Below are 22538 nucleotides of genomic sequence, written 5' to 3'. Positions count from 1 at the left end.
TAGCTCGAGATGCCAGGATTGATCTTAGGCATAGCTCTTTCACTGAGCTATGGCCTCTCCCCTTGACATTTCCTTCCAATATAAAGAGTAATGCACTGTATTTAAGGAATAAGTAACTGGAGGCCCTGGGGCTAAATCCTGCCTCCAAAAACTTTCTATCTGGCCCCCAGGATAATACCTTGAGACTATTCTCATGATCGCCCAAAAGCAGGCTAAGGGAGCCTAGCTCGCTTTGGGGCGATCGTGTGCTGCAACGGGAGCCATATTGCTCCCGGCAGCAAACCTCGGTAATTCCCCCTCCCCTTAGCCAAGGTTAACAGAGCAAGCGCTCCATTGACCTCATCTTTTTGCTTGTGTGCTGCCACGGTGCATGGTGACACACAAGTAGACCTCCAACCAGGAGGCTGCAAGCAGCCTCCCGGGCTCAGGGGTCTCTCCAGGATGCCCCACTCACATGCGTGGGGTATCCTGGAACTGCTGAGGGCCACGCAGCCCCCAATCCCCACAGCCCCCCCTGACTCCGTGACGGAGCCAGCAGTCATGTGGGCAGCCAATCCAGCTGTCCAGGGCTGCCTTTGGATCGTCTGCAGGGAGAGTGGGCTAAGCCCTCTCTCCCTGCAAATCCCCTTATGGCTCTTCACACTAGTTGTGTGAAGAGACTCCTTATTTACTATTATGCACTCAGCCACTTTTTCTCATGTGGAGACACACGCAACAGGCCCTTTAATCTCTTCTCTTACAGTGTGTGCTGCAAATGAGGTTCTGTCAAGCCATTTTCTTTTATGCACTTCTGTTGCCGACTACCATGTCCAAACAAAGAACACACAAAAATGATTGTTTGCTGCAGAGGTACCTCAAGAAAGGGCTCTGCCAAAACCTAGGGAGAGGGATTAAAGAAGTGATCCAGGCTGCCGAGCATAGAAGCATCTGCCATCTTGGTTATGGCGTTTGCCTCTTCAGGGAAACACCATGATAGCTGTGAGAGGCACAGTGGAGGGGGTGAGAGATGTGCTGGGAGTATGCTAAGCAATAAGGCAGTATGACTTGAGCCCAAAGGAGCCACATTGCTTTTAATTCCATTTGCTTCTCTTTGGTGACTCCTCATTCAGTAAACGGAAAATGGAGCAAAGAGGTGAGGACACGTACTGGCCATCAAATGTCTCGACAATGTTGTTTTATATCCAGAATCTTAATTAGCAGCATCCATCGTTTCACATATATGGAATGAGAAAAGACTTGAGTATTTCCAGTGGAACCCACCAAAACACACCCTGGAGCCTAAATTCATGCAGTCACCTGCACAGAGGTGGGCTACACAGCTCCCTCCAACGAGATCTGCGACAATGTCTTCATTCTCCAGATCAGCACAACAGCAGGAGGCAGAAACATAAGAAAGGTCATTATCAGGACTGCAGCAAAGATCACTAAAGCAATTGTCCATGGCGCCAGGATTGTTTCCACCATGGTTTTCCACTTGGTCTAAGACATCACCAGCATTAACACCTGTAAACAGAAACCAATAAATTTATTTTCATGATTTTTAAAAGTCTCATTTAAAAATTGTTTTGAAATGGGAAACAAAGATTTTCAGAATCTTGCGTGCAGGGCTGCCAAATAATCTGAAGCATACTCCATCAATGAGCACTCTCCCCGCCCCCCCCCGCCACCGCCTGGCCCTTCTGGAGCAGGATTAGCTTGCAGCTGATGCTCCAGAGAGAAGTGGAAGGAGTGGATCACTGTCCTGGCCCTGGTTGTGAATAACAGCCAACGTTCTGTGCTCTGCACAGGGGTGTAGCTAAAATCAAATGGGGTGGGGACACAAATGTCCCTGAGCCCCTGAGGAAGAGGGTCCACCAGCTGGGTAACACCTTGCTCTCCCTACTTTGAAGAAGGCAAGGAGACAGGGGGCTATCTTCACTTTTTGTCCCAGGGCACTCTCCAACCTGATTCTGCACGTGGCTGAGGACATACCAAGGAGGGGTGGGGGGAGGAGAGAAGGTGGCTAGAGCAATTCCATCTCACAGAGTTTGTGTGTGGGGGTCACGTCCTTTTCTTGTAATCCATTAGTCTATTAATACTTTTAAATTAGCCTTTAAATCAATTTGCATATTGCAAAACTCTGTGAGTTTTAAAGCGATCTTACAATTTAATACAAAATAAAAGTGTATTGTATTTAATATACTTTAATGCAAATGGGAGGAAATACCATCTTTAATATTTTCTCAATTGACCAGAGTGTGGTAGTAGACTCGGGAGTGGTCACCCCATCTGAAGCTTTGCCAGCAATAGACTGGGAGCTAGACTCTAAAGTGCATCAAATGACCCTCCAAGACCTCCAGTACTTCACATCTGTAAAATCCCTGGAGCAGGAATTTCATGATGCCATGTATGACGTTAGTGCTCTGGCAGCATCACTTACAGATGAAAATAACAGTCATGTCAGCACCTCCCTGTCCGTATTCGGAATTCATGGGCATGTATTCCCCATGTTAGCATCAGAAACCTCTGGGCATGGGAAGAAAGCCCAACGGAACACAACTACTGTGGGGATGGAGCAGGCATCACCCCATTACAACCCAGCCCTAATCTAGAGGCCATGTCCAAGAGAACATTGGTGGATGAAGACCTCAAATGACTCTTAAATCGTCCAAATATCAAACGCCTGTCCTGGAATGTGGCTGGGTGGACAGCAAAGAAGAATGATGACCCCTTCTTAGATTACTTGTCTACATTTGACATATTGATTCAGGAGACCTGGAAGATAGCGGATATAGATTTCGAGGGCTATGTTTTTTATGGACTGAAAGCCAATCCTGGGACTTATCAGGGCAGAGCCAAAGTGGGGTTCGGATTATTTAGTTTCACTAAACTGCAGGTGGAGATGGATGAGCTGACCTCTTTTTTTCAGTTTGCTAAATCCATTGTCATCAAGTTGGAGGAATATAACATGCTGGATATAAATGTGTATATATCACCCCAGAAAATGCATGCTAGCATAAAGATGTTTTGTGGAGGGCTTTAAAAATTATATTGACAATCTTTTGGTACAATTCCCAGACTTTTATCCCATAACAGGAGGTGACTTTAATGCTAGAATGGGTCCAAACGCTGACCACTTGTATATAACTTATCAAAGTTACCCACCGGAGAGGGACTGTCCACCCCTACTCTAGAGACATCAGTCTAAAGATAGGTTTGCAACCTAGCAGGCCTTTACTTGGCTAGTACAATGAATGCATTAGATCTGTTTGGGCTAAAGGGGGCAATGGATAAGGATACTGTGGACGCATTCACCCGCTGGTCTGGGCTAAGAGCGAGTGTTTGGGATTATATATTTGTTGCAAGAAATGTAATGAGCAAGGACGAATGGACAGTAACCATCTCCCATTGTCCCTTAACCTAGAGATCCCTGCAGAGCTATTACAAGCAAACATTGAGTGGTGGGCCCTAGTACTGGCAAATCTTTTCTCTTATATTGATTGGGAGAATGGGGTACTGAAGTTATTGTCCCTGACTATAGGAAAGTCAACGCTCCAAACCACCTAACTATCACCCAATAAGCTTGCTGAGCATAGTTAGTAAAATGTATGCCAGACATCTCTGTAACCAGCTAATTGATTAGGCGGAGCAAGAGAATATCCATATGCTATATTAAAACACCCCACTGAGAATGAAGTGCAATAATAAAGGTTATCTGTCAGAACCTGTAGCCACACAGATAGGGGTTAAGCAAAGACGTATCCTTGCTCCCTTTTTGTTTAATTTCTATGTTTATTTTTTAATCCCCCTTCTGGATAATGCCAACATTCACCCGCCTAAGCTAGCAGACAGACCCATCTCAATCCTACTTTGTGCCGACAATGCAGCTATACTATCAAGGACATTGGTTGTCATGAGGAGAGTGCTACAACGACTTACACAGTTCTGCAAAGATGAGTCCCTAGTCATAAATACCCCAAAGACTAAGGTTATGGTATTTGCCAAAAGACTAAAAGAACACAAATGACACATTAACTGGTGTAGGGTTGAGCAGGTTAGGAGCTATAAGTACTTGAGCATAGTTTTCCACGCAAATGGTACATGGGGTACACAATGCAAACATGCTGCAGCAAGTGCCAGAGGAATGCATCTGCTATACTATAATTCTTCCGTACTAGAGGGGGCTATTTTATCTCAGCAGCATTGGCACAAATGCTACTCAGGGTCCAGATCTTTTCCACCTGCAGCTTCAAACCCATGGAAGATTCTTTTGTGCTATATTCCAGTTGCCTAGATTTGTTGCAGGTGTCATCCTATGCTTAGAGGTGGGTCTAACCAGAGTAGAGGCCCAGGAGTGGCTTCACACATTTAATTACTGGTGCAAATGATATATTTGTCAATGGGGCCTGGCCCCCTTGGCACTGAAAGATGATTTCCGTTCCAATTGGTGTAAGAGCCTTCCTGACAGATTGGGTAGATATGGCTTCTCTCCACAATATCTACTTTCATTGGGTCATGATGCTGCCAAGGAAATTATTAAACAACATTAAAAGGACACATTATGGATACGGAGTAGCAATCTGATCTTATACTATAGGGACATTCGCATAGCACTTATACATATACATATACATATATATATATATATATATATATATATATATATATATATATATATATAACATATCACACACACACACACACAACATATAATGTAGCATACTTATAAAAAGCATGCCAGGTTAATCAGAAGAGTATTACACTTCCTTCCTTCTGGCAGACCAGTATACAGCAGTTACAGCTGCGATAGCAAGATTCTGTGCGTAGCATGTAAACTGAGAAGGGAGCAGTTGATGAATTGTAATTGAGACCTCTGTATGTATATGTTTGTTTTGATATTCTATCATGCAGTCCTGTTTTTGATTTCATTTTACTCTGATTTTATATTCCATTTTATTTTTTGATTGCTGGTCACTGACTGTAATCATAATAAAATTCATTATTTTCTCCATTATCATTCATGCTACATACACAAATCAAAGTAGACACAGCAACAGAGTACATCTTTACCCTCATGCACTGAAAGTACCCCATCTATTATTCAACTAAAGCTTTAATTGATTATCTATCAATTAAGGCTTCACATCCTAGTATAAACATGAGGACGTGTCATTTGATGAAGGATTAGAGAACACTGAAGATAGACAACCAAAACCAAAACAGAACTCTGATGGAAGAAACTAACTGGTTTAATTGTCTATAGATAAAATGACACCTCAGAACCCAAAAGTTAGGGTGATGTAGCTTGAGAAGAAGAAATTAGAAAGCCAGAGGTAAACAACGCATGGACAAGAAATATTTTGTGAACAAGTATTTGCTGTGAGCTTTCAGAAATGCTTCGTTTCAGAAATTCCTGGTTACCTCCTAAGGAATAATGACAGAATTTTGGTAAAGTTCCAAAAATGCAAATGCATTCACCAATTTTAAAATGGGTTAGCATTTATCCTAATGGTGCAGCAGGGAAGTAACTTGCCTAGCAAGCAAGAGGCTGCTGGTTCGAATCCCCGCTGGTAAACACCTATATCGGGCAGCAGCGATATAGGAAGATGCTGAAGAAGATAGTGTGAGGCATCATCTCATACTGTGGAGGAGAAGGCAATGGTAAACCCCTCCTGTATTCTACCAAAAAAACCCACAGAGCTCTGTGGGTGCCAGGAGTTGACAATTCAATGGCACAACTTTACTTACTTTACTATAAGTCAAAAGGAGAATCATGTCCTAAGGGGAAAATTATGAATCTTCCTTCATGTGTAAGGACTTGGAATTATCCTTTCCATCTTTTGTGTAGAGGATAGCAGTAGTACTGCAGTCCACAAAAAGAGATCGTGTGTGCCCTTATATAAATCTTCCTGAAGATCTGTTTCTTAGCGCACACTGTCCTTAGATATCTGCTTCCCTGTTGTAGGGTTTCCCCTACTGAGTGTTCCCACAGGCAAGTTATGCAAGAAGTGTTATTGAGAAGGAAATATTTCCTCACTGACTATCAGCTTACACCCTTGGGCATAAATGACACCTTGGCAAGTTGGTAGGCACCTATTTACTTGCTCTGGAAATGTGGTCAAACGACTTTCCCCTTTCTGTCCCATGCCACCAATTGTGTAACTGTTTTGTCACATGATAATGTGTTTACTGCACTCATTGGCTGAGATTTTCAGAAAGCTGAATTTAGCACCCCTATTCAGATGTTAGGCCAAAAAAGCACTGTTCATGCTTGCAGCACTGAAGCAGATCAGAAGTCCCACCCCTGAGCATCGTTTACCCCCTCCATCTCACCGCTCATGGTAACAGCAGTTACCATGAGTTTCACTTTGTATAGTGAAACACCATAACTGTAATGGCCAGTGCTTCCATGATTGGCAGCCCAGATCGCCCCAGGCTACCAATCATGAGAGTACCAGCCATCGTGGTCATGGTGTTTCCCTTTGCAGACAAATTCCCTATGTTGCTGTAACCTTGAGTGGCAAGGTGGAGGATGTGAGTGATGTGCTAGGACGGGACTTTCAATCCACTTTGGTGCTGTAACCCTGAATCATGCTTATTTGGGCTGAATCATGCTTTTTGGGGCTTTTTTTGAATGGCTCATGGCCCACTCTATTCTGAGTCCCCATAATTCTGTTTTTAAGCCTCCATACTTCTGGAAGCACTGGAGCCGTTCAAGTTACACTCTGTAAATGCACAGCATTCTAGAGCTTTGCAAAAAGTTCACCCGTTTAGTTTTTCAGGGTAAAAGTATCATTTTGGGTTGGAGATATTTCCCACAATCTCCTCACCGCCAGTGCTGAGAAGGGTGGGGTCCCCTTTTTACTGCTGTCATTGGCTGACCTGAAAAGGAAAATTACTCAGAGGAATCCCACTGAGATTAAGAGGACAAACTAGCATTGCCTGATATGTCCTTTTAACTTGAATGGGACTGAGTAATTTTCCTCATCCTGTCAGCCAATGTTTCCTTGCACTGCTGCAGCCATTTCACCTAATGGTTTCAAGGTTTTACTCTTCTTCAGAATAGTTGCATGGGTGAACTCGGCCAACTGGTGACTGCGTTGTGAATGGGATAATATCTCTACACGATGTAGCCATTTAGAGTTGGCTATGTGCAGATGTCACTCTGGAAAGAAAAAAGCAGCCTTCAGGGGACATTATCCTGCCTCTCAATGGGAGAAAACAGCCACACTCTTTTGCTGCAATGTCCCCCCAAATACTAAAGGGGGCACTTTTTGACACCATTAAAAATACTTGTGAAATGTGACTCCTTCCAGCTAAACCTTAAATCCAACCTAGGTATGAGCAGTTCTGCCACGGCCCCTTCTGTTCATTACTGCAGCAGAGCTGTCCCAAGTTCACCTGGGTCACAAAATGAAGGTGACAGGCAGATGGAATATGGGTGCCTCTCTGTTGTGTTCAGGGCAGGCTCCACACAGCATCTTCATGCAGTGGACTTTTGCCCTTCATTTCCTGTGATGAAAAATTCCCTACTATGAGTTTTCTAAAAGAGACAATACCCTATCCATCTAGCCCAATCACTTAAAAATGCTGTGCTTTAGCTCCTATTTTGAAACTTCAAAGAATGTGGACTATTTTTGGAGCCTCTAAATATCACAGTATTAATGTTGTGATTGCCTAATAGCTTTAGGCTGACAGCAGGGTAAAAATCAAGCATGAATCATCTTATAAAAAGAGATCATATCTCTGATGAAGTGATGAAAATAAATGGTGTATTTGTATACTTGAAAAGAATACAGCTACAGTGGTTTACACTAGCTGACACATTACGCAACAGTATGTGCACCTTGCAACACAACATTCATGCAATTGTGCTGTTGTGCTGAATGCAAGAATTGTGCAAATGCAGTTGCACAGTGGGCAGCCATTATTTCCAGTGGCCAATTGGCACAATTCTTGCATATAACGCAACACTGCTCTTGTGCAACTATTGTAAGGCGGACATAGCACTTATATTTATATACCGCTCTATAGCTGGAAGCTCTCTAAGTGGTTTACAATGATTTAGCATATTGCCCCCCAACATTCTGGGTACTCATTTTACCGACCTCGGAAGGATGGAAGGCTGAGTCAACCTTGAGACCCTGGTCAGGATCGAACTTGTAACCTTCTGGTTACAGGGCAGCAGTTTTACCACTGCGCCACCTGTGCATAATGTTGCACAGTAGAGTAGGTCAGCCAGTATCTTTTAGCAAATGTCCTCTGTAGAATAACTCTGCTGGTATTTCTCTTGTTTTTTGTTTTGTTTTTTTGTTTTGTATTTTAGATTGTGAGCCTCTTTGAGAGAGGGAACCAGTATTCTCTTTTTTCTTTCTTTTTTGCTAAATTTGAGAACTTTTTTTTTTGGTCAAAAAGCAGTATAAAGATATTCTTAGTTACAATAATAATTCACCAGGATATCCTTATTAGCCAATCAAATATATAATATTATGCACCACCTGAAAAACCAGACTTGAAAACCAACCACCTGAAAAACATTCCACCACTTCACAGAAGAGTGCACAAAGCATACATTTGTATGCTTTCTCCTCTTTCTTACTAATTTCAGAACAAACAAGAGCTTATGTTTCTCCATTGAGAAACAATGAGTGAGCCAGTGTGGTGTAGTGGTTAGAGTGTTGGACTAGCACCTGGGAAACCCGAGTTCAAATCCCCATTCAGCCATGAAACTCACTGTGTGACTCTGGGCCAGTTATGTAGCCTAACAGCCTAACCCAGCTCACAGGGTTGTTATGAGGATAAACATTACCATGTACACTGCTTTGGGCACCTCGGAGGAAGAGTGGGATACACAGTAAATGTAAATATATATATGCCCCCATTCTAACTGGCCAAGGGCCAAACAGACCTGGAATATCCATTATTAGATCTTCCAACATCCTTTTCTTTAATTAAAACCAGTCATGGGGAACATGGGCTTGGTCAAGCCCATGGTGCTGGGGCGGGGGGAGATTAGCCTTTCCTCCCGCATCATTTATCTGCTTAAATTGCTCCCCAAAGCTGCTAGTGGCCACAAAGGGTGGGGGGGATACAAGTAAATATGAGCAGGTATCTTTCTCATCTATGGCTGTCAGTAACTTCAAGAGTCAGTTTAAGCAGGAAAATGACATGTAGGCGGGTGGCGGGAGAGAATGGTTAACCTTCCCCAAGTATCATGTCCCTGATACAAACTGGCCCCTTTCTGCAGCACAACTGCTTTGAGAGAGAGAGAGAGAGAGAGAGAGAGAGAACAGATTTCAGATCTCTTACGTGTTATCTACTTTAGTCCCATGAAAAATGGCTGTTGGAGTGTGTTGTGTGTGTTTGCATGTAATATTTGGTGAGGCCCTTGATTCGGAACAAGCTCCATTGAAATCAGAGATATTTGCATTTAAGTACACATGGATAGTGATGGGGTTGCAAAAAAAGCTGTGTTTTACCTTTAGCATAAGGGATGCCATTTTGTTTTCTGTAAGAAACTGCTTTAAGCTATTGGGGAATAAATGATGAAGGAATAAATGCAGGCAAGGGAGTTTCAAAATGACTCTAGAGGTATTTCTGTGTCAAAACAGCAAACAATTGGCTAGACGGAGCAGGATGTGCTTTTGACATTTGACATATAGACACTTGAGAAACACTTGAGTTTGCGAAACTACAATAGGGAAAACGGGAAGTAGAGAACAGGTGGTGTGATAACATGTCTGGAGAAACAACTTATTTGAATATAGCCAATAGCATTGATTCTACAGAAAAGGGGAACTGAGGGAGGGGGCTTGTTGCTTGTCACTGCTTGTTGTCAAAGGGTATAAAATTGCTTGTAACTTCTTCTGCGGTGTGCCACTTCTTGGGGTGCGCACCCAGTAGCTTTGCTTGGCCAAATAAAAGATACTGACCAGAATCTCCTTCTTGTCTTTTATTAATTGGCATAATCAAATAAAGGGCAAGAGTCGGGCCTTACCCAGACTAGCTGGGAGGGTGCAAGCCTTCCCTGGTAGGCGGGACCCATCAATAGTATGAAACTGCTCAAATGCTGAACTTTGTTGAGATCAGGGGTTCCCAACCTGTGGTACTCCAGATGTTGCTGGACTACAACTCCCATCATCCCCAGCTACAATTTATTGTGGCTGGGGATGCTGGGAGTTGTAGTTCATCAAGATCTGGAGTACCACAGGTTGGGATCCTTTGGCCTAGCCCTAGATCATGCCTTTTGAACTAGATGTTGCTTTAAGCACATGTGTTGCAAGCATATACTTGTTTTTAAGATGTTAAACAGCAGCTGGATCAGACCCCATGTGAATCAGGACCATGAGGTCTTACTTTAATCTTACCCCTCTCCCACAGTCCAAACTGAGCCTGAGTCACCTGTGGCTATTTGTTTACCAATGGGGAAAAAGTCATGGGCACCAATGGATTTATAGTCCACTGATTTGCAAGGGACCGGCTGCAAATTCAAATATATAATTGGTTTTGTGTGTGTTTAAAACAAAAACAATGTATCCTCTTTTGCAGAAAGCTAGTTTGCAGAGAATATTTATTTCTCTTTTGAGGTGCATAGCAGAAAACAGTTATCTAGCCGCTGTCTTTTCAATTATGAGCTGCTTTGTGTGCTACATAATCTTTTTATTATTTGAATTACTGTTCGCCTTAACAGGAGGAAAAAACCCTAGATTTTCTCTGTGAAGGTGATAAGATAAAATGGTAATGAGAAAGCAAGACAAACAGCAATACAGATTAAGTATCCAAGCTTAGTCATGCTTTAAAGATATTTATCAATACATATTTATTTGTTACATATTACTATCAGCAAATCTCTAATAGAAACCATTCCATTTTCTGCTGCTTAGAGCAATATAGGAAACATAGGAAACTGTCATATACCAAATCAGACCATTGTTCCATCTAGCTCAGCATTATCTACACAGACTGGCAACGGCTTCTCCAAGGTTTGTTGGTTTGTTTAATTAATTAATTAATTAATCACACTTTTATACCGCCCCACACTCGTGTCTCTGGGCGGTTCACAATGATAAAACAGCTAAAAACACACACACAAAAAAAACCCCACATAAAAACAATTAAAAACTAACAGTTTAAAAACCAATCAGAGAATTAAAAGCCTATACATTATTAAGAAGCTGAAAAAGCCTGAGTAAAAAGATGGGCCTTTAAATATTTTGCAAAAATTGTCAGAGATGGGAAGGATTGCATCTCAACAGAGAGCGCATTCCATAGTCCTGGGGCAGCAGGAGTCTCTCTCAGCCCTATCTTGGAGGTGCTGGGGGGGACAGGACTTGGAACCTTCTGCAAGTGAGCATGCAGGTGCTCTTCCCAGAGCATCTCCATCCCCTAAGGGGAACATCCTACAGTACTCACTCATATATTCTCCTATTCATATGCAACCAGGGTGGACCCTGCTTCAGTCTGTGCTCTCTCTACAAGGAGGCAACCTTGGACTCTCTCCAAGGATGCATGGTCACAATTTGGCCCTCTACTTTCCTTCCAATTCTAAAATTTCTGACAAGAATTTGCAAGCATGTGGACTGAAATTGTGCTTACTTTCAAAGAAGTACTCATGTCTTTTTGGTGTTATTTTTCTTAATGAATACCCCTGGGATTTCACTTTGGGAACTTGATTGTTTCCACCCTCACCTTTTGAGCCAGATATAGTAGATAAAGATTGGGGGCAGGAAAGGACAATAGAGGCACAGCATGCAGTGCCCAGAGACAGTAATTGTAAATGTCTGGAATGTAGAGTTTTCTCTTACCAGCACTTTTGTCAGAGTAGGGATTTGAAGCAGAGAAGCACTCCTTGGAATTGAAGCAATATTTCACACAATAACCCAGACTTACCCACTGCCTACATAAGAAATGATTTACTGAATCATACCACCTAATCCAGCATTCCAGTTTTCAACAGCAACTAAGCAGGAGCCTCCAGGAAGGTTGCAAGCAGCAAATGAAGGCAACAACTTTCCCCTCATTTGTTCCCCAGCATCTGGTATGCCTCTGGGTTCCATTTATATGCCGAGGTATTGTCAATACAAATGTGACAAGTCACATTCAAGTTGCAGCAGGTGTCTCAAACTGATGCACGTATGCAGTAAGTTAATGCTGCTAGGGGCTATAGCAAAAGTGAACAGATGGAAAGGAAGGCAGAGATACTACAGAGCAAATCCCTGTACTGTTAATAGTGGTGTAGAAAATGGAATTTCAGCAGGTGCAACATTTCTCACCTCTACTAGGTACTGTGGTGTTTTTGGTTAATCCATTCCTTCATCCAGGCCAGCTTTTGAATGGGGCTTTTCTCGCTTATATTGCAGTCCTGGAGTAGAGGCAGAGGCAGAGGCAGGGGCGGGAGGAAGGGTAACAAGCAGCCAGCAACAAGAGCATGGAAAAGCAGTTTGCACTTGCTTCTCTGTACATAATATCTATTTCATTAAACTATTAATATTCCTGAGTCCACTCCACTGCCTTGTCCTTGCTTGCATACTGCATCTCTTTCCTTTGGATTCGACAGGCACGTTCCATGCCTGTCTCAAATCCCTCTTCTAAACAGGTATTTGAAGGTATGGAAACCTTTTCCTCTTTTGTGTCCAGTCACTGACTCTTTCTTTGACATGCCAGTGCTACAACAGTTTATGGATATTATTCCTTTCATTTTTCCTCTGCTTATTGGGAAATGAGTCACCTTTGAAATAGGTGGCTCTCTTATACTTAACAGGGGGAGAGCAACAGCCAGATACAGGGGAGTAACAGCAGGAGAGAGGGCATGCCCTCAACTCCTGCCTGTGGCTTCCAGCAGCATCTGGTGGGCCACTGTGCAAAACAGGATGCTGGACTAGATGGGCCTTGGGCCTGATCCAGCAGGGCTGTTCTTATGTTCTTTTTAATCTGGCATAGTATCTCTCCAGTGACTATTGCTAGTATCTTTCATGTATTATGAGCCCCTTTGGGTCAGGGAACAACTTTCTTATTCTTCAAAAAACACATTTTCATTGCTTCTCCCATGTGAACATTTTGTTGAAAAGTATTATATAAATATTTAATAATAATAATAATAATAATAATAAATAATTTATTATTACTAAGAATTATTACTAAGAATGCAGAATGGATAAAAAAAGTTGAGGGGAAATTGGATGGAACCAAAATGGATGAATTGATAACATCCCAACTGGTTGAAAACCGAGCAAAAAAGATTAAGAATTGGACAGCACCAGGAATGGATGAAGTACACGGCTTTTGGCTCAAACATCTGACCAGCTTACATAAAATATTAGCAATTGAATGACATACTGGAAGGTGGAGAACTTGATGAATGGATGACAACTGGCAAGACTTTTCTTTTTCTGAAAGACTATGAAAAAGGCGCAGTACCAAGTAACTATAGGCTAATATAGTAACTATAGGTCAACATTGAGATGCCTTCCAACAATGTTCAAGCTCATGACAACAATTATAGCAGATGCCGTGCAAGACGACCTAGAAAGGAACAGTTTGTTATCAATGGAACAGAAGGGAAACTGTTGGAAAACAAGAGGCACAAAAGATCAGCTTCTTATTGACAAAATGGTTTTGGAAAATTGTAAACGAAGGCAGACGAATCTAAATGTAGCTTGGATTGACTATAAGAAAATGTTTGACTCATTACTGGATTTTAAAATGCCTGGATATGACTGGAGTGAATGATAACATTAAAAACTTTGTAAAAAAGGCAATGAACACATGGAAGACTCATTTGCTAGTAAACAGAGAAGTGGGAGAAGTTAACATCTGGAGAGGAATTTTTCTAGGAGACTCATTGTTGCCTTTACTTTTTGTAATCTCCCTAATTCTGCTATCCATTATCTTAAACAAAACAAACCATGGATACCAAACTTCAAAAACATCAGTTACGCTTTTCCACCTTCTTTTCATGGACGATCTAAAGCTTTCTCAATACGGTTAGAATTTATAGACATGATATCGCAATGGAGTTTGGACTGGACAGATGTACTATATTGGCAATAAATCACAGAAAAATGACAACTAGTGAAGGAATTGAGATGCCAAATGAAAACAACCTAAAGAGTCTGTCACCCGAGGAAAGTTATAAGTATTTGGGCATTCTCCAAAGTGCTGAAGTGAAGACCAAAGTTAGTAAGGAATATATCAGGCGAGTAAGAAAGACACTGAAATCCAAAATTAATGGTAGTAACACTATCAAAGCAATCAACACACGGGCAATTCCTGTAATCCGATATACAGCAGGTATTGTTGACTGGACACAAGTAGAATTGGATGAGCTAAATCGGAAAACCAGGAAAATAATGACCATCAATCATGCCCTGCACCCAAGAAGTGATATTGATAGGCTGTACCTGCCAAGAAATGAAGGTGCACGTGGAATGTTGCAAGTCAGACAGTCTGTTGAAGAAGAAAAATGAGCATTGATACATCAATACATCAATGAAAGTCAAGAAGAAATGCTACAGAAAGTGAGCAAGACAGGACTGTTGAAAATAAAGGAATCAAAGGATGAATACAAAAAATAGCAGATGAGGAATCAACGAGAAAAATGGCACAACAAACCATTGCACTGTTAGTTCTTTAATGACATACAATCGAAAGTCAACAATAGCACAACATGGCAGTGGTTAAAGAAGGGGACACTGAAGAAAGAAATGGAAGGTCTCATTTTTGCAGCCCAGGAACAATCACAATGAACAAATGTTATAAAAGCAAAAATTGATAAGACCCAGAAAGACAGTAAGTGTTGGTTATGCAAGGAAGTGGATGAGACAGTTGAACACCTTATATGTTTCTGTAAGAAAATCATGTAGACTGATTATAAGGAAAGATAGAATAAAGTTGCTGCGATGATCCACTGGAACCTTTGCAAGAATTACAAATTGCCAGCAAGCAAGAATTGGTGGAATCATCTGATAGAGAGGGTAACAGAAAATGAGGAGGCAAAAATCCTTTGGGATTTCAGAATACAAACTGATAGGCATTTAGCGCACAATATGCCGGATCTGACAGTCATCGAGAAGAATCGGGTTCTGATAATTGATATTGCAATCCCAGGGGATAGATGAGTTGGCGAAAAACAATTGGAGAAAATAACTAAATACAAGGACCTTCAGATTGAAATTGAGTGGCTCTGGAAAAAGAAAACAGTAGTGGAGGCAATAGTTGTTGGTGCCCTTGGTGCAATACCAAAAGAACTTGAACGCCATCTTGACAACTTGGGCATCGATAAAATTAAAACACATCAGCTACTACTCAGGACAGCACAAATACTATGATGCTATCTTTAATTCTTCTTTGGTTATCCTAGAGCCTTGGAAAGGGCCCGATAATTAAAGTACCAAATCCAGTCAAAAACATCTGGTAGACTGTCTGTAAATAACATAATAATAATAATAATAATAATAATAATAATAATAATAATAATAATAATAAGGTATTTGATCTCTTTAAAAAGAGAACAGTCTATAGCCAGTTGTTCCACACATACAGTGCCCAGTTACGAACTTGGTCACCCTTCTGAGAAAAGCTACAGCTGCCCAAACCCTCTTTTCTACAGAACTGCTAAACATACAGGAATCATGCTACTTAGGTCAACCTAATCAAGGTTGAACCTGAAATGTAAAACATTGTTCTCTATTTCCTCCTTTGGGTGAATACATCTGTAACCACAGTAAAAAAATAAATTGAAAAAATCAGATACATATCCTGTCAGTAAAGGCAAACAGATAAGACATTGCATTTGTCTAGCCAGCTGCACTAGAGCATAGCAAGACTGGATCTGGCCCTTGGACAAAAAGTGAAGATAAGTCCCGACCGCCACCCCGCCCCTCCCCACCGCTTTCTTCAGAAAGGTGCAAGGGAAAGATCAAAGAGCAAGCTGCCACCTAGCTGGTGGGTCCAGGGATATGTGTCCTCCCAGCTTTGTTCAATTGTTGCTACACCCTTGAGGTACACTTGTGATAAAAGCTCTTCTGTGCATATTATGCTCTGCATAACTAAGGTCCGAGGCTCAGTTCCTGGTGTAGAATAATACTACCCTTCCAACATACATGCCTTTTTGTATGAGTGCTGGCAAAACTGCTATGCTATTTTTATTTGTTTGGCAAGTAAAATAAAACCACTTATTTTTGTCCCTTCCCTCTTTATTCTTATATAATTTTCATTTTTTTTGGTAGCCATCCCTTGCATCCCTCCTGGAGCTGATTTGCCCCATAATGCACCAGGAAGGACGTGTCACTTCTGGTGCACAAGGGAATGAGCCAGTTCCAAAAGTGGGGAGCTTAAGCTCACACTCTTATGTAGTGGGAAGGACATGTTCTTCCCTGTGCTTTATGGGGCAAATCAGCTTCAAAAGCAGCAGGGAGTTTAAACTCCCTGCTTTAAAAACTGACTCAGCATCAGCTGTGGCACACTGGTTGGGAAACATTGGTGTAGACCAGGGATTCTCAACGTGTGGGTCCCCAGATGTTACTGGACTTCAACTCCCATAATCCCCAACCCCAGTGGCCTTTGGTTGGGAATTATGGGAGTTGAAGTCCAATTACATCTGGGGACCCACACGTTGAGAATCCCTGGTGTAGACAATAGCAATAGCAATAGAAATAGCACTTACATTTATATACCGCTCTATGACCAAAGCTCTCTAAGCGGTTTACAATGATTTAGCATATTGCCCCCAACATTCTGGGTACTCATTTTACCGACCTCGGAAGGATGGAAGGCTGAGTCAACCTTGAGTCTCTGGTCAGGATCGAACTTGTAACCTTCTGGTTACAGGGCGGCAGTTTTACCACAGTGCCACCAGGGGCTCTTACTGAGCCCCTGAGCTGGTTGTTCATAGATAGATAGATTGATACTACTTGATTGATTGATAATACTGAGCTGGTTGTTCATAGATAGGTAAGACTGATTGATTAAGTGCCGTCAAGTTGGTGCCAACTCTTAGGGACCACATAGATAGATTATCTCCAGGATGATCTGTCTTCAACTTGGCCTTTAAGGTCTCTGAGTGGTGCACTCATTGCTGTCATAATCGAGTCCATCCATCTTGCTGCTGGTCATCCTCTTCTTCTCTTGCCTTCAACTTTCCCCAGCATTAAGGAATTCTCAGGGGAGCTGGGTTTTCGCATAATGTGCCCAAAGTATGATGGTTTGAGCCTGTTCATTTGTGCCTTGAGTGAAAATTCTGGATTGATTTGTTCTATGATCCGTTTGTTTGTTTTCCTGGCTGTCCATGGCATCCTCAAAAGTCTTCTCCAGCACCCAAGTTCAAAAGCGTCAATGCTTTTTCTATCTTGTTTCTTCAAAGTCCAGCTTTCCCATCCATAGAGTATCACGGGAAAAACCATTGTCTGAACGATTCTGATTTTTGTTGGTATAGGCACATCACGGCATCTAAATATCCTTTTCAAAGCCTTCATTGCAACCTTACGAAGTGCTAATCTGTGGCGTATTTCTTGACTGCTGGATCCTTTACTGTTGTGGTTGATCCTAAAAGGCAGAAGCTATCCACCACTTCAATGTCTTCATTATCAGTTCCAAGGCTGGTTGCTGCATCTGTTGTCATTAGTTTAGTCTTCTTGACATTTAGTCGTAGTCCCATTTTTTCACGATGTGCGCATGCACACCGAGTACTTCCGGGTACTTCCAGTCTGACTTACACCGGGGCGGCAAGGAGGTACGCTGCCATCCCGCAGGACTGTTTTTAGACACAGCACCAGTGGGGGAAACACAGTGGGGTGTGTGTGTGTGTGTGTGTGTGTGTGTGTGTGTGTGTGTATAAGAGCACCTTCCCTGGTCCTTAAAGTTATCCCCACCACCACCTTTGAACCAGCACATGCTGGTTCCTTGCATACCACTAATACTCTTGCAGTCTATTGGTCACTGTGTAATTTTTCAAATTTGCTGGCATAGTTTGTCCCAGAGCCGGTTGGGACTGCAGGGATCGGGGGGCCTCCTAGTCCCCAGAAGTCCCAGAATGCCCTGTGTGAGTGCGCAGGGCATTCTGGGGAGACCCTCAGCACCGGGAGGCTTGTTTTGGTCCCAGTCAGGGTTTCCTCATGAGTTGCGGCGGTGCGGAGCTGTGCCGTGCTGACTCACAATCACAGAAATGGGGTTAGCTGTGCTCCACTATTTTAGGGGAGGGGTATTTAGGTGGGCTAGCCGCCACTGAATCACCAGGCTTGCCTGCTGAACCACTGGGTTCATCCTTTTAACCGCTTTATAGGACTCAGATTATAGCACTCACAATCAGTAATTAAAAACCTCTGGGTTAAAATGAGTTACTTTACATTTTCACTCATGCTCTAAAAAGAATGGAAACTGCAGGTTAAGGTACCCATCTTAACTTTTGTGCCATATAAGCTGTAAAGGCTTTTTTCAGTTTTTTTAATATATAACATTTATATCCTGCTCTTCCTCCAAGGAGCTCAAAACAGTGTACTACATGCTTGGGTTTCTCCTCACAACAACCCTGTGAAGTAGGTTAAGCTGAGAGAGAAGTGACTGGCCCAGAGTCACCCAGCTAGTTTCATGGCTGAATGGGGATTTGAACTCGGGTCTCCTAGTCCAGCACTCTAATCACTACACCATGCTGGCTCCCCATCATATATGATATGTGATGATGGCTTTAGAAATGAAGTTTCTTGCACCCACACTTTGCTTTGATCAGAGATGCATCAGGCAGAAATTCATCAGGGGCATTTCTAGGAAGTGATTAGAGAAGCCACACCTGCTTAATGTCTGCCTGGATGCATCCCTCCCCAGCCCAATGTCCAGCTGAAATACCAAGGCAAAGTGTGGGTGCATAGAGTCTCATTTCTAAAGCCACCATCATATACCAGACTGTACAAAGTCTTTGCAGCTTATATGGAGTGGAAGTTAAGAGGGGCACCAAGGCAAGGTGGATGGACTCGATCACGACAGCAATGAATGCACCACTGAGAGACCTTAAAGGCCAAGCTGAAGACAGATCATCCTGGAGAGAATCTATCCTAACTCTTAACTTGCAATTTCCTTTCTTTTTAGAGCATGAGTGAAAATATAAAGCTTCTAAATGCTCATCTTAAACTGGAGGTTTTTCATTACCGAATCTCCAAGGATAGCTTGTCTGGGCACTGCAAAAAAGGCAAGTTTAATAGTGCCTTTTATCCATGGCAGGGAACAACCATTCAGAAAAAGGCAAATGTCAAATAAGGCTGTTGCCTTTTTTGAATGGCCATTCCCCTTGAACAGAAGAGCCTTTGGCACTGCTGAAGCAACAGCAGCACCGGGGGCCTGCTGCCCAACAGAGCTGGGTCAGCATAAGAGCAGCAGGGAGGCCACGCCGGCAGCGGCTGTCCTGAAGAGGGGCAGCCGGCGGGGAGAGCTGGGTCTGCTTCCCAGCAGAGCAGAGTCAGTTCTGGAGCAGTGTCCAGTCCACCACCATGGTCCTGAAGAGTGGCCACCAGGTGGAGAGAGCTGGGTCTGCGGCAGCTGCTGCACCAGGCCAGTGGTGGAGGCCTTCTGTGGATGCACATCACCACGGGCTTGAAAAAGGGGCTGCTGAGGGAACAGTGTCGGTCGCAGACAATGGTGGGGCCAGCACAGCAGTGCAGACCTGAGAGCAGTGAGTGGCCATCAGCTGGAGGAGCAGGTCTACCTGACCCAAAGGCCAGAGTGGTGAAACAGCCACCATATTGGCTGTGGGCAGAACTGTGGGCACCGTGACTTCAAGAGAGCTACTGCACAGACTCTTATTTGTTCACAGTGAGTAAAGATGTATTTTTTGCTTTGAAAATCACAAATTTGGGTAACTATTATAAAATATCAATTTGGGGGGTTCTTTTACACATATATAAAAGGCACTTCTCTGGAATGGAATCTAACAATTTAAACTATTTAAAGTGACCTCAAAATAAATTAAGTATGACTTCTTCAGTCCGAAAAACTGTCACTAGAAGCTTTCTCAGAAAGCAAACTTTACCGTGGGTTTACTGCAAGGCTTTACTGCAAGTTTGAATTTGCCCCCCCAAAAGATGCCAAAAGGGGATTTTTTTAAACCCCAGGCATCCATCAGGCTAGGCTCTAACATGCAATGAAAAACCTGAATCATGTGTGAAGTGCTCCCCAATATCTTGCACAGACTTGGGTGCAAATCTGCCAAGGTGCAAACGCACACCCTCGATTCCAAACTAAAAGCCCCATCTGGAAATGCTCCAGCAATCTACACTCGTTTTCAATAGAGAGAGAAAATAAATTGCTCTTTCTAAGCCATTTCCCAACAGATCGCCACCAAATTTGCAGGAGAGGCGTCTCTTGTCACCTAGCTGATGTGTGCCGATGTCCAGGCAGATTGGATAAATTGTTTTGATTTTATAAGGAATAGAACATTCAGGGCTGATAATGGTGGAACATTGAAAACACTCTCCATCTTAATTATGCTGGCATGACTATGCCAGTATAATTACAGTCCTCTAAGGTTTGTAGATACAGGAGGGAATTGCAGAAGCACATCCAAATCAGAACAATGTAACACAGGATCTGTGACCAAGTCATCATTCTCCCGCACTCATAGTTGTGATCTCCTAATTACTAACAACAACACTTGGCACATTTTAATGTACAGTCATTCCGCACCAACCGTGAGGGTTCCATTCTGGGAAAACCTTGCAGTTGGCAAATTCGTGGTTGGTGAGCCATTGAAAGCAATGGCAAACAGGAGGTTAGGGGAGTCACAGTTGTGTAAGGACCACAAAATACACCCTCCAAGTTAGTAAGAGGAGTGAAGGGGAACCCCTGAAAATCACTCCAGCCACCCCTGACACCCCACCCCAAATTGCCAAAAAATCTCATCAAACCCGGATACTCGGGTTGCGGTTGGTGAGACTGGCCACAATTTCACAGTTGTGGATACTCAAAACAGCAACTGGGAAAACTGGTTGGCGAGGGATGACTGTATTCAAAGCATTTCATATGGATGATCCAATTCATCCTACTAACAGTCCAGTAAGATAGGTCAATATTTATATCTTCATGTTGCAGATAGAGCAGGCAGGGGTTGAGAGAAGCACGGCTTGCCTCATGACATCTTAGAGCATGGCTGAAGAGAAGTTTGTACCAGTGACTTTCCTGGCTCACATCTTAGCCACTGCACTACATTGCTAGCCTCTCAGTACTGATCCCATTCGACAATGTAAATTAATAATTTTACAATGCTGCATTAGGAAATGTGGTTATTTCAATGCATGGAAGAGTCAACGTTTAAAATATCTTTAGGATTAAGGGTGACCAATGGCAGTGCAATTTTAGCAGGTTGATCATTAACAACCCATTTTTAAAGTTCAATTGTTAATGCACCATTAGATGGCAAGGAAGGTTCCTGTGCTTTTAATAGCTATACAGAGGACAGAATTTCAGCAAGTACAATTTTGCTCAGCCTTGTGTGAGAAGCTGCACCTACCAAAATCCTATCGTCTGCGCAGCTATTAAAAAGACAGAAGCCCCATCCTCCTTAGTATTTGCTTACCCATATTTCTTTTAAATCTGACATTTTGGAAAAGGTAGGTCTCCTCACAATTGCCCACGGCGTTTCCCACACTTGTCATAAGAACTGAAAGCTTACAAAGCATGGTATTTATAGCATAATTTGCAAGTCCAGTCTTTCTGGTCTTACCTGCTTTTATAAAGTCATGTCACTTTCAAATCCTGTTGATCTCAGGTTGCTCTCTGTGGGTTTCCGTTCATAGTTGTCAAGCTGAAGTAAAGAACGTATTTTTCCTCAAAAGGATTCGTGTCCCGCGTCTGTAATAAAGCTGTCCAAAGGAGAGAGAGAGAAAAAACCCAAAGGAGACTAATCTCTAGGACCCCAGGGATCAAGCAGTAACTGACATAATAGTACAAATAGGTAAATATTTGAGTAGGGTGCCTGCATCACCTCCCACCCAATGGCTCTTAAAGTGACATGAACCTTTAAAGGAAATTTCCACAGAGTTTTAAATCTGATTCCACTCTACTTGCTTCCCACAGGTTGTGCAGAATAACAGTGTCAGGCTGGACAACTAGTCCTTGCACCCCTCAGAGGTTTTACAAGAAAGATAAATGAGTCATTAGTACATTCCCCATTACAGCCCATTTGCCTTGGAAATGGTTTGGATGTTTTAGAAATCATTATTGTTGCTGTGATTAATGCCATGCTGTGTGCTTGCCTGCAATTCCTTTTCAAGACATGACTGGGCTAAAGATAATTATAGAATTTGCTGGACTCTGGGCTCACCCGTGAACATGTTTCACTTTTCCAGCAGGAAAATTGTCCACACTCATACGTTTGCCAATGTTTCAATTGTCTACTATAACTGTGCCTTTAATGGCTGCTTGATAGACATGCATTAGCAGGCAATAATGTTTATCTCCTTGCTGTGGAAAAGTTCCCCTGTTGATTCCTGTACCTCACGGTAGGCTGCTGTTTTGTTCTTTGTCAAGCAGTTGTTTTTCTCTTGGCCATTTGGCAATCCTGTCTAAGAGTTATTCAG

At 42.6% G+C, this 22538-nt stretch overlaps 1 long non-coding RNA gene across 1 annotated transcript; it reads right to left on the bottom strand.

Annotated features, from left to right (window-relative positions):
* Nucleotides 1-755: 755 nt before the first annotated feature.
* Nucleotides 756-21894, bottom strand: LOC128350783 (uncharacterized). The gene is made up of 3 exons (XR_008319453.1): nucleotides 21683-21894; nucleotides 12252-12340; nucleotides 756-1503 (listed from the first exon to the last, which is right to left on the bottom strand). It is a non-coding gene; the product is annotated as an uncharacterized LOC128350783 (long non-coding RNA).
* Between the last annotated feature and the right edge of the window lie 644 nt (nucleotides 21895-22538).

This window comes from Hemicordylus capensis, chromosome 3, assembly GCF_027244095.1.
Source record: "Hemicordylus capensis ecotype Gifberg chromosome 3, rHemCap1.1.pri, whole genome shotgun sequence".
NCBI lineage: Eukaryota > Metazoa > Chordata > Lepidosauria > Squamata > Cordylidae > Hemicordylus > Hemicordylus capensis.
The sequence above is the reverse complement of the archived record's forward strand: the minus strand, read 5'-3'. Positions and strand labels throughout refer to the sequence as shown.